This window comes from Pteropus medius, unplaced genomic scaffold, assembly GCF_902729225.1.
Source record: "Pteropus medius unplaced genomic scaffold, Ma_sr-lr_union100, whole genome shotgun sequence".
In the NCBI taxonomy this organism is placed as follows: domain Eukaryota; kingdom Metazoa; phylum Chordata; class Mammalia; order Chiroptera; family Pteropodidae; genus Pteropus; species Pteropus medius.
The window spans coordinates 196115-209631 of record NW_024352841.1 but is presented as its reverse complement, the minus strand read 5'-3'; the positions used below and the strand labels follow the sequence as shown (position 1 = coordinate 209631).

Below are 13517 nucleotides of genomic sequence, written 5' to 3'. Positions count from 1 at the left end.
TCATTTATGATAAAAAAAAATACTCTCAGCAACGTGAGAATAGAGGGAACATATCTCAACATGATAAAGGGCATATGTGACAAACCCACAGCTAACATCATCCTCAACAAAGAAAAGTTAAAACTGTTTTCTTTAAGATCAGGAACAAGACAAGGATGCCCACTTTCACCAGTTATAGTCAACATAGCATTGGAAGTCTTAGCAACAACAATCAGACAAGAAAAAAAATGAAAAGCATCCAAATCAGAAAAGACAAAGTTAAATTTTCATTATTTGCAGATGACATGATACTACATAGAGAGAACCCTAAAGACTCCATCAAAAAACTGTTAGAACACAAATGAATTCAGTAAAGTAGCAAGATACAAAATTAATATTCAGATATAAGTGCCATGTTTATACAAGAATATGAAATACAGAAATAAAAATTAAGAAAAGAATCTCATTTATAATTGCATAAAAAGGTAAAATAGAAACAAATTTAACCTAACCATGAAGGTAAAAAACATGAACTCTGAAAACTATGACATTGAAGAAAAGAAATAGAAGATACAAATAAGTGGAACAACACAGCATGCTTATGGATAGGAATAATTAACATTATTAAAATGTCTATACTACTCAAAGCAATCTACAGATTCAGTGCAACACATATCAAAATACCAATGACATTCTCAGAAAACTAGAACAAGCAAGTCTAAAATTTGTATGGAATCAAAAAAGACGCCGGAAAAAAAAAAGATTCTGAAGAACCAAAGCAATCGAGAAAGAACAAAGTTGGATATTCATGCTACTTGATCTCAGACTATACCACAAGGCTCTAGTAATCAAAACAAAATGGTACTGGCATACAAATAGACACATAGATCAATAGAGCAGAATAGAGGACCTACAAATAAGCCCATTCCTAAGTTGTCAATTAGTCTATGACAAAGGAGGCAAGAATATACAAGGGATTAAAGTCAGTCTCTTCATTAAGTGATGTTGGGAAAACTGGACAGACACTTATAAAAGAATGAAACTGGATCACTTTCTTACACTATATATATGAATAAACTCAAAATGCATTAAAGACTTAAATGTAAAACCTGAAATTATAAAACTCGTAGAAGAAAACTTAGACAGCAAATGCTTTGACATTGCTCTTAGTAATATTTTTTGAATATGACTTTTCAGGCAAGAGAAACAAAAGGAAAAGTAAACAAATGGGGCATCATCAAACTAAAGAGATTTTGAACAGTGAAGGATACTATCGACAAAATGGAAAAATAACCTACTGAATGGTAGACGCTGTTCACTAATGACATATTGGGTAAGGAGTTAATATTCAAAATATGTAAGGAACTCATATAACTTAACATGAAAAAACAAACAATCCAATTTAAAAACGTGCAGAAAACCTGAACAGACATTTCTCCAAAGGGGTTATACAGATGGATAATAGATATATGTTAGGATGCTCAACATCTGGGAATTATAAACTAAAACCACAATGAGATATCACCTCACACCTTTCAGAATGACTATCAGCAGTATATCAACAAACAAGAAGTGTTAGCGAATATGTGGAGAAAAGGGAACCCTCATGAACTGTTGGTGAAAATCCAAATTGGTGCAACCACTATGGAAAACAGTTTTGAGGTTTCTCAAAAAGTTAAAAATATGACCCAGCATTTGCACTTCTGGATATTTATCCAAGGAAACACAAAACGCTAATTTGAAAAGAAATGTGCACCCCTATGTTTACCGCAGCATTATATAATAGCCAAGATATGGATAAAACTTAAGTGTTCATTGACAGATGAATAGATAAAGAAGATTGGTACAGTACATATAAACAATAGACTATTACTCGGCTATAAAAAAATGAAGTCTGGACATTTGTGACAACATGGATGGATCTAGAAGGTATTATGCTAAGTGAAACAAGTCAGACAGAGAAAGACAAATAGCATATGATTTCCTTTATATGTTCAATCTATAAACAAACAAACAAACAAACAAAACAGAAACTAACATAGATACAGAGAACATTTTGACGGTTGTCAGATGGGAAGGTAGCTGGCGGAATCTGAAAAAGGGGCAGAAATTAAGATGTATAAAAACAGTCGCAAGGACATAAAGTATAGCATATGGAATATAGTCGATAATATTGTAATAAGCTTGTATAGTGTTCATGTACATACTAGATTTTGGGGGGTTATCACTTCATAAGTTATATAGATGTCAATTCACTATGTTGTACATATGAAATTAATATAATATTGTATGTCGACTAGTTGAAAGTAAATAAATATATATATTAAAAAGAAGAAAAAGGGGTAACTAAAAGCATAAAGATTTTGTATGTGATTAAATTCAAATTGTTAGTGTTAAATAGACATTATATATTATATACATATGGAAGAAATCAAAGCATACATCTATGGAAGATGATAAATTCACAAAGGGAGGCAGAAGGAGAATGAACAAGAAACAAGAAAACTTATAAAACAGCCAGAAAACTATTTAAAAAAATGATATTAGTAAGCCCTTACATATAAATAATTACTCTAAATGAAAGTATATTGAAGTCTCCAGTCAAAACTTGTAAGGTGGCTGGATGATAAAAAGACCCATTATATGCTGCTTACAAGAGACTCACATCATCTTTAAGGACAAACATAGGCTCAAAGTGAAGTAATGGCAAAATATATTCCGTGGAAATGGAAAACTAAAAGAGAGTTGGATTAGTTATAATTATGTCAGAAAAAAAATATTATTTAAGCCAAGAATGGTAGTAAAAAACAAAGACAATTATTAAATATGATAATATTCAATTCATTAAGAGATAACAATTATAAATATACGTGCACCCAATATCATACCACCTAAGTACATTAAGTAAATATTAACATATCTGAAAAGAGAAATAGAAAATAATGCAATAATAGTAGGAGACTTCTATAACTCCCTTTCAACAACGGCTAGATGATCAAGACAAATTCAACAAGGAAATGTTAGACTTGAATGATACTTTATAACAAATGGAACTGATATACATATACAGACATTCCATCCAACAGTAGGAGCTTACACATTGTCCAGATCAGATCATATGATGAGTCACAAAATAAGTCTTAACAAATAGAAGATTGAAACCGTATCAAGTATCTTTTTGGAGTTCAATGTTATGAAACTAGAAATCAGTAACAGGAAGAAAGATGAAAAATTCACACATATGTGTAAATTGAACAATACACTGCTGAACAACCAGTGAGTGAAAAAATAAAACAAAAGGGAAATCAAAATATAGTAAATGAAAATAGAAGCACAATATACCCAAACTTATGGGATGTTGTAAAATCTGTTCTAAGAGGGAAGTTTATAAGGATCAATGCCTACATTAAGAAAAATAAAAATCTCAAATAACCTAACTTTACACCTCAAGGCAATACCATGCTTGTGGGAATGTAAAATAGTATACCCTTTCTAGAGGAAGGTATGACAGTTTCTTTTTAAAATATATGTATACTTACCATATGACTTGTATCGACAGAGTGTGCACAAATATATATAGCAGCTTTATTCTAGCCCAAAGGTATAAACACTCCAATTATTCTTAAACAAGTGAATGGTTAAACAAACTGCAGTGTATTCATACTATAGAATACTACTCAGCAATAAAAATAAATGAATTAATGTTAGATGCAACCACTCGGATGGATCTCAGAATTATGCTAAGTAAATTGATGTCAAAAGTTCACCTTGTAGAATTATTTACAATAGCCAAAATATGGAGGCAACCTAAGTGTCTATTGATAGAAAAATGGATAAAGAAGATTTGATACATGTATAGAATGGAATATTACTGTATTTTTTATTCAATTAAATTTATTGCAATAACAAAGTATAGAGATTGATACTAGATTAGTGGCTCCCAGAGGTTCATGATAGTGGGGGATGTGGTGAATTTCATTTAACAGGGTAGCATGAGGAATTCTTGTGGTGATAGAACGTTTCCATAACTAGCTTGTGGTTGTGAATACATGAGTCTAACATGATTAAATTGTATAGAATTATATTTTATACATACAAAATGAAATTGGTGAAACCTAAGATCTGTGAATTGCATCAATGTCAGTTTTCTAGTTTTTTTATTATACTATAGTTATACAACATGTTCCTGTTGGGGAAAATGGTGTGAAGAGTACATAGTAACACCCTGTACATTTTTATAACTTCATGTGAATCTACGATTATTTCAAAATTTAAAAAATTAAACATATTTAAAGTATTTTGACAGATGAGTATAAACCATATGCATTTGTTATAATTACTGATGTATTTGGATAGTTTTCTAACATTTTGTTTTGTGTTTTTTATTTACCATACCTTATATTCTCCCTCCATTTCTAGATTTTGTTGACTTGATCAAATTTTATGTATTTCCTTTTTATGCTCTATTGGTTTTAGTATTTACCCGGAAATTTTAATATGCATTTCTAACAAAGTTTAAAGAAAATTGATATTTTATATTACTCCCAAATAACAAAAGGATCCTAGAATGTTTTTTACTTTCCTCTGAACTCCTGTTTTTCAATATTTAATTATTGATGTGTAACCTTTTAGCCCCACTTTGCTTTGAAGACTCCTCTCAAATTATATTTCAATTCTATACTTTTTTTTAGATTTATAAAATACATTTTATTAGTTTTTCTCATTTACACTTTTCTTTTGCTGTAGTATCTTTTAGTCATTATTTTAGCGTAGGTCAGCTGGTGATAAACTTATGTGGACTTTGCATATCTGAACATTTTTTTTTATGTTATCTCACTCTTGGATTAAACTGAGTATAGAATTCTGTGCTTAAAATTATTCTCCCTCAACCCTTAGAAGATAATCAATCCACTTTTTCTGTCAGTTATTGTTGCTAATGAAAAAGTCACTGTCAATCTAATTTTTATTACTCTACAGATGATCTGTGTTTTCCTTGTGATGGCATTTAATATTTTTTCTTTTTCTATAAACTGAAATATATTTGACATAAAATTATGTAAAATTAAGGTTTATGTGTTAATTTGATACATTTGTATATTATAATAGCCATTACGATATGCCATATGATAATTAGCACTTCTATCACATCACATAATTATTTCTTTTTAGTGGTTGGAATGACTATGATTGAGTGTGATGATTATAATGCAATATTGTCTATATTGACTATACTGTACATTAATCTCAAGGACTTCTTTACTACTGGATTCAGTTTTGCATTTGTAAACAATTTGCGTTCTATCCTTTCAATCCTATCCCCTGGTAACCACAATTTTACTCTCTGTTTTCACAAGTTTGACTTTTTTAGATTCCACATATAAGTGACATCATACAGTATTTGTATTATTCTATCTAACTTATCTCATTTAGCATAATATCTTCAAGGTCTGTCTATGTTGTTGCAAATGGCAGAATGTCCTTTTTTATGACTGAATAATATTTTATTGTATGTATTTGTGTATATATTTATATATACTAATATATATAATATGTATTATATATTATGATGTATAATGTTTATATATTATATATTTATATAAATATATAAGCATGTATATTCCATCTTTATATGTTAATCTGGTGGGCATTTATATTGTTTCCATATCTTGGTTATTCTGAATAATGCTACAATAAACATGAATGCATAATCATTTTAATATTCTGTTTTCATTGATTAGTTCCAACAATTTTTTGACCAAGTCTTTGGGACTTTCTCCACACGAAATTATACTAAATGCAAATAATAACAATTTTACGTCTTTTTTTCTGATTTGGATGCCTTATATTTCTTTGTCTTGCCTGATATCTCTAGGTAAGTGTTCCAGTACTGTAAGGAATAAGAGTGGTGAGAGAGATCACCCTTGTCTTTTCCTGATCTTAGAAGAAAAATTTTCAATTTTCCACTATTGAGTACTATGTTAGCAGTAAGATTGTAGTACTTGGTGTTTATTACAATGAGGTATGTTCCTTCTTTACCCAATCTATTGAGGGGTTTCATCATTAATGGATGTGTTTTGTGACATGCTTTATCTGCATCTAATGAGTAGATCACATGATTTTTTGTTCATTCTGTTAACGTGATGTATTGCATTTATTATTTTTATTTTTTTATTTTAATTAGATTTGACATATTAGTTTCAGGTGTACAACATGGTGATTAAACATTTATATAACTTATGAAGTTAAAATTCTAAAACACATCTGACACTATACATAGCTATTACAATATTATTGACTACATCCCTTATGCTGTTCTTTATATCCCTGTGAACATTTTTATAACTACCAATTTGTACTTCTTAATTCCTTCATCTTTTCACCCAGCCCCACAATCCCCTCCTATCTGGCAAACATCAGTTTGTTCTCTGTATTTATGAATCTGTTTTTGTTTTGTTTGTTCATTTATTTTGTTTTTTATATTTTACATAAAAGTGAAATCATATGATATTTGTCTCCGTCTGACTTATTTCACTTAGCATAATACCCTCTACATCCATCCATGTTGACTCAAATGGCAAGATTTCATTGTTTTTTCTGGCTGGATAATATTCCATTGTTTATATGTACCAAATCTTCTTTATCCCTTTATCTATTGATGGGCACTTAGATTGTTTTGGCTACTGTAAATTATGCTGCAATGAATATAGGAGTGCATATGTCTTTTCAATTCGTGTTTTGGGTTTCTTTGGATAAATACCTAAAAGTGAAATTGCTGGATCATACAGTAATTATGATCCATATAAGTTCCATATAAGTTTTAACATTGTTTGTCTATTTTTATTTTTTTGAGAAGCCTCCAAACTTTTCCATAGTGGCTGCACCAGTTTGGAATCTCACCAACAGTGCATGAGTATTCCTTTTTCTACACATCTTTGCCAAAACTTATTGTTTGTTGATGTATTGATGATAATCATTCTGACAGGTGTGAAGTGATGTCTCATTTCAGTTTTAATTTACATTTCTTTGGTGATTAGTGATGTTAAGCATCTTTTCATAAGTCTATTGACTATCTGTATTTCCTCTTTGGAAAAATGTCTATTCAGGTCCTCAGCCCATTTTATAATCACTTCATTTGTTTATGTTAAGTTATATGGATTCCTTATGTATTTTGGATATTAACCCTTCATTATATCTATAATTGGTAAATACTTCTCTCATTCAGGAGATTTTCTTTTCATTTTGTTTGTTTCCTTTACTGTTCAAAACCTTTTAGTTTGATGGTAGTCCCAATTCTTAAGTCTTCTTTTGTTTCCCTTACCCCATGAGACTTGTCCAAAAAACAATATTAAGAGTGATGTCAAAATGTTTACTACCTATGTTTTCTTCTGGGATTTTTAAGGTTTGGGATCTTACATTTAACTCTTTAAGCCATTTGAGTTTATTCTCATATATGGTGTGAGAAAGTAATCTATTTTCATTCTTTTACATGTGTCTGTTTGGTATTCTCAGCACCATTTGCTGAAAAGAATGTCTTTCCTATTGTACATTCTTGCCTCTTTTGTCATAGATTAGTTGACCATATAAGCTTCTATTTATTTCTGGTTTCTCAATTCTGTTCCATTGATCTATGTTTCTGTTTGTATGCCAGTACCATTCTGTTTTGATTACTATTGTCTTTTAGTATAGTTTGATATCACGTAGCGTGATACATCCAGCTTTCTTCTTTTTTCTGAAGAATGTTTTGGTGCTTTGGGGTCATTTTTGGTTCCATATAAGTTTTAACATTGTTTGTCTAGTTTTGTGAAAAATGCCATTGGTATTTTGATAAGGATTGCATTGAATCTATAAATTGCTTGAGATATTATAGATATTTCAACTATGTTAAGTCTTCCTATCAATGAACATGGTATATCTTTTCAATTATATATATATTCTTTAATTTTTTTCTTCAATTTCTTATAGTTTTCCGAGTACAGGTCATTTACCTGCTTGGCTAAATTTATCCTTAAGTATTGTATTTTTTTAGTTGCAAAAGTGCTCATCCCTGTCTTGTTTCTGATCTTAAAGAAAAAAGTTTCAGTTTTTCCCATTGAGTACAATATTAATTATGTGTTAATCATATATGGCCTTTATTATTTTGAGGTATGTACTCTGTACCCCCACATTGCTGAGAGTTTTTATCATAAACGAAGGTTGGATTTTGCCAAATGATTTTTCTGCATCTATTAATATGGTCTTATGATTTGTAACCTTTATTTTATTTATGTAGTTTATCATGTTTTTCAATTTATGGATGTTGAAGTCATCTTGCATTTTTGGAATAAATCACACTTGATCATTGTGTATGATTTTTAATTTTTTTAAATTACAGTTGACATACATATTATATTAATTTCAGATGTACAGCAGCAATTGGACATTTATATAACTTATGAAGTGATCACCCTGATAAATCTAGTACCCATCTGAAACCATGCATGATTATTACAATATTATTGAGTATATTCCTTATGCTGTACTTTACATTCTAATTGCTATTTTGTAACTACAAATTTGGAATTCTTAATCCCTTCACTTTTTGCATGTAGCCCTACAACCCGCCTCCCATCTGACAGTAATCAAAATGTTCTCTGTTATCTATGAATTTGATTTTGTTGTGTTTGTTTATTTTGTATTTTAGATTCTACATATAAGTGAAATCATGTGGCATTTATTTTTCCATGTCTGACTTACTCCACTTAGCTTAATACCCTTAATACCCATCTATGTTGTTGCAGATGGCAAAATTTTATTATTTTTTATGGCTGAGTAATATTCTATTGTATATATGTACTACCTTTTCTTTATCCATTTATCCATCGATGGACACCCAGGTTGCCCCCATATCTTGTCTATCATAAATAATACTGCAATGAACATAAGGGTGCACACGTCCCTGCAAAACAGTGTTCTGAGTTTCTTTGGACAAGTACCCAGAATCAGGATTACTGGATCTTTCTTCATCTCTTGTTATAGACTTTGTTTTAAAATCTATTTTGTCTGGTTTAAGTATTTCTACTCCAGCATTTTGTTTGTTTGTTTTCATTTGTATAAAAGGCATTTTTTCCATCCATTTACTTTCAGCCTGTCTGTGTCATTTGACCTGAAGTGAGTCTCTTGTAGCCACCCTATGTCTTTTGATTGGAACATTTAATCCACTTACATTTAAAGTAATTGATATATATGTAGTTATTATCATTTTATTATTCATGCAGTTTATCTTTTTCTTCTTCTTCTTCTTAAAGATGGACCTTTATCATTTCTTGTAATACTGTTTTAGTGATGATGAACGCCATTAGCTTTTTCTTGTTTTTGAAGCTTTTATCTGTTCTTTGACTCTAAATGATAGCTTTTCTGGGTAGAGTAATCTTGGTTATAGGTCCTTACTTTTCATGGCTTTGAATATTTCATGCCAATCTCTTCTGGCCTGCAAAGTTTCTGTGGAGAAATCAGCTGACAGTCTTATGGAAGCTCCTTTGTAGGTAATTAGATGCTTTTCTCTTACTGCTTTCAAGAGCACAGAGTTTACCTGCTCAGTCATATGACCAGAAATCCTCTGATCTTTTTAATGTTTTTTTGAATGCTGTTTGCTATTATTTTGTTGAGGATTTTTGCATCTATGTTCATCAAAGATATTGACCTGTAATTTTCTTTTATTGTAGTATTTTTATCTGGTTTTGGTATCAGGTTAGTGGTAGCCTTGTAAAATGAGTTTGGAAGCCTTGTCTCCTTTTCAATTTTTTAAGGAATACTTTTAGAAGAATAAGTATTAATTCTTTGAAGGTTAATAAAATTCACCTGTGTAGCCATATTTTCACAGCTTTTGTTTGTTGGCAGGTTTAGATTAACAATTCAATATCATTAGTAGTTATCAATCTGTTCAAATTTTGTTTCTTTCTGAAACAGGCTTGGGAGATTGTACGTTTCTAGGATTTTTTTCATTTCTTCTAAGTTGTCTTATTTGTTGGCATATAATTGTTCATAGTATTTCCTTATAGTTCTTTATATTTCTGTGGTGTCAGTTGTCACTTTTTTTTTTTCATTTCTAATTTCATTTTGGGGGGCCTTCTCTCTTTTTTCTTCATAAGTCTGGCTAAAGATGTATCCATTTTGTTTATCTTTTCAAAGAACCAGCTCTTGGTTTCATTGATCTATCCTTTTTAGGTTCTATTTCATTCTTTCTATTCTAATCTTTATTATTTCCTTACTTCTAGAAGCTCAGGCTTTGTTTTTTGTTTTTGTTTTTGTTTTTGATTTCTTTTTCTAGGTACTTTGAGTGTAAAGTTATGTTGTTTATTTGATTTTTTAAAAAAATTTCTTTAGTCGCTCCAGGGTTGTCACTTGTGTGAGGTTTTATTTGTTTTTGTTTTTCACCCCTTTTGAAGTCGGACCTTGATTGTGGTTTACATGGCAGTGGTAGAGATTGCCCTTCTTGTTGACTGGCTGTGAGGGCCAGCCATGAAAACAGCGCATAAGCTAATATGAGGTGACTGACCCCACAGAGAGAAAAGTTGCTTTGCCGGGGCTCTGGTGCTAGTTGAGTTCACACTTTTGGGTGTGTCACTTGTGGAGCTGGTTGAGGGTGCTCTACTGTGGTCTGTAGTTTACCTCTGGCTGTATTTGTTACGGAGCCTCTTTGGAGTGGCTCTAATGCAGGCTAAGTTTAACCACCATTTGTGCCCAGGCTTGGGGCTGCCTTGTAGGAGCTACAAAGTGATCTACAGTTGGTTGCTGCTTATGCTGGGCTTGGTGGTACTTGTGAGAGATTATGCTGTGAACTGAGGATGGCTGCCATGAGTACCTGGCTTTTCACCCTTTGGTGAGCACCATGATATGATGTGAGGCCAGTCACCATGTGTTCCAGGCTTATGGCCTCTTAGACTAGGGTATGTTTCAAGCCAAGGTCAGCCATTACTCAGGCCAGGCTTGATGTCACCTGATGGTAGTTACAATGCAAATTGAGACTGATGACTTGCTTGTGCTTGGCTTGGGACCAGTTAGCAAGTAGTACAGGGTATGCTGAGGCTGGCTATGGCTTGTTTGGGGCTTATGGGATTATAGAAAAGTCCACAGCATGAGCAATGGCAGGCCACTTGTGTAGAAAAGCCAGAGGTAGATGTTTCGGCCAGATGCACCAATTGGGTGGGGGTGAGGTCTAAAAGAATCACCAGAATAGGGCCAATGGTTTTAGATTAATGGAGAGCTCAGATTTAGCACCCACCTGTGCTGAGCCAGCTGGGTTAGAAGAAAGTTCAACTAAGGAATAATGGCTCCTACCGACAGTTCTGTCCCAAGAGAAAACTGCTTCAACCTCTGCCTCTCTAGCCCTCACCCTAAATCTAGTTAATTTTGTTCCTCCATGTATGTTCCTGGTGCTTTTTGAGCTGTTTTCCCTGCACTGGAGTTTAGAGCGAGTGAGTTTTTGAACAAGCAAGTCCAGATATAAGCCCCTTAAGAAGTTTGCCTCTGTCTCTAGCATCCCTCTGTCTCACTAGGTTGCAATCCTCACTGGTTTTCAGATCCAGTTTTTATGGAAAATCCTTTTCCCAACACTGATACCCCAGAATGGGGAGTTGAGTGTGTGGCTGAGACCCCTCACACCTCAGAGGGGAGCTCTACAGCCAAGATATCCCTTCTGGTTCTTAGTCGCCACACTGTAGGTGTGGGACCTGCCTGTTTTACATCTCTGCTCCTCCTACAAGTCTCTCGGTGACTTTTTCTTTATATTCTTAGTTATAGGAGTTCTTTGCAGCTAGTCTTGTGGGGGTTCTTAATGATGGCTGTTGTATAATTTAGTCGTAATTTTGATGTGGTCATTGGAGGAGGCAAACACGGTGTTTTTTCACTCTATCTTGACTGGAAGTTCCATATCTTACATTTATTTATTTGCATATGTTGAATTATCCTTGCATCTGAGAGAGAAATCCCACTTGTTCATGGTGTATAATTGTTTTAATATGTTGTTGAATTTAACTTGGTAATTAAAAGAATGTTTCCTCTGTTTTCATCAGGAATATGGGTATATAGTGTTCTTTTCATGTAGTATCCTTATCTGGCTTTTCTGTCAGGGTAATCCTGGCCTCATGTAATGAATATAGAAGTGTTATCTCCTATTCAATATTTTGGATGATCTTTACAATTGGTGTTGATTCTTCTTTAAATATTAGGTAAAGTTCACCAGCAAAGTCTTCAATTCTGGTCATAGTTGTCTCATCATTCTATATATTCTTGTGGTATCAGTTGTAATGTTTCTTCCTTCGTTTCTAATTCTATTTATATGAGTCTTCTCTCCTTTTTTCTTAGTCTAGCTAAAGGTTTGTCAATTTTGTTTATATTTTCAAAAAATCAGCTCTTAATTTCATTGATCCTTTCTGTAGTTTTTCTGGTCTCTGAATCATTTACCTCTGTTCTGATCTTTATTATGTTTTTTCTTCTGCTAAGTTTGGGCTTAATTTGTCCTTTTTCTCATTCCTTGAGGTGTAAAGGTAGGTTGTGGTTTTTTTTAGATCTAATTTCTTAATATATGCTTTTATCGCTTTAAACAGTCTCTCAGAACTGCTTTTGAAGCATTCCATAGGAGTTCATATGTTGTAATTCCATTTTTATTTTTCATAGTTTTATATTTCCTTTTGATTTCTTTGATGCTTCGGTTGTTCAGAAATGTATAGTTTCTACATATTTTAGATTTCCCACCTTGTCTCTTATTGGACTTTAGTTTCCTACCATTTTTTTTAATTTTATGACATTTATTGGGGTGACATTGGTTAATAACTTTATAGGTTTCAAATGTACAATTCAATAATATATCATATGTATATTACATTGTTTGAGAACATTTATTGTAAAGATATATGCACCCCGATGTTCATTACAACATTATTCACAGTGACCAAGACATGGGAACAACCAAAATGCCCTTCAACAGATGATTGGATAAAGGAGATGTGATACATATATACAATAGTTTCCTACTATTGTGCTCAGAAAAGATAGTATGATTTTTTTCTTAAATTTGCAAAGATTTGTTTTGTGTCCTTATCACATGACCTGTCTTGGAGAATATTTCATGTGCATTTGAAAAGAATGTGTATTATATTGTTGTTTGATGAAAAGTTCTACATATGTCTAAGTTCATTTTGTCTTAATTGTGGTTCAGTTACAACATTTCCTCGATTTTCTGTGTGTCTAATCTATTCATTGTTAACACTGAGATATTAAAGTTCCTTACTATTATTGTACTGTTGTCTATTTTTCTCTTCAGATTTATTAGTGTTTGCTGGATATATTTAGGTGTTCCAATGTTAGGTTCATATATATTTATGTATGACTGTTATATCACCTTGATGTATAGATCCCTTTATTATTATATAATTACCTTCTTTGTCTCTTGTTAGCATTTTTGGCTTAAAGTCTATTTTGTCTGACATAAATATGACTATCACCACTTTCTTTTGGTTCCACTTACGTGGAATATTTTCTTCCATTTATTGACTTTGAGC

General features: G+C 32.1%; 1 protein-coding gene across 7 annotated transcripts in view; it reads left to right on the top strand.

Annotated features, from left to right (window-relative positions):
* The window catches only part of ZC3H12B (zinc finger CCCH-type containing 12B), a 354164-nt gene that overhangs the window by 230039 nt on the left and 110608 nt on the right, over window positions 1-13517 (top strand). The window contains exon 1 of one of the 7 annotated variants that reach the window (XM_039850261.1): window positions 5976-5998. The exons of the other annotated variants lie outside the window; for them this stretch is intronic. The gene's annotated coding sequence lies outside the window, so the exon portion shown is untranslated. Of the gene's footprint in view, window positions 1-5975; window positions 5999-13517 lie in introns of those variants that run through there. 7 annotated transcript variants of the gene reach the window in all.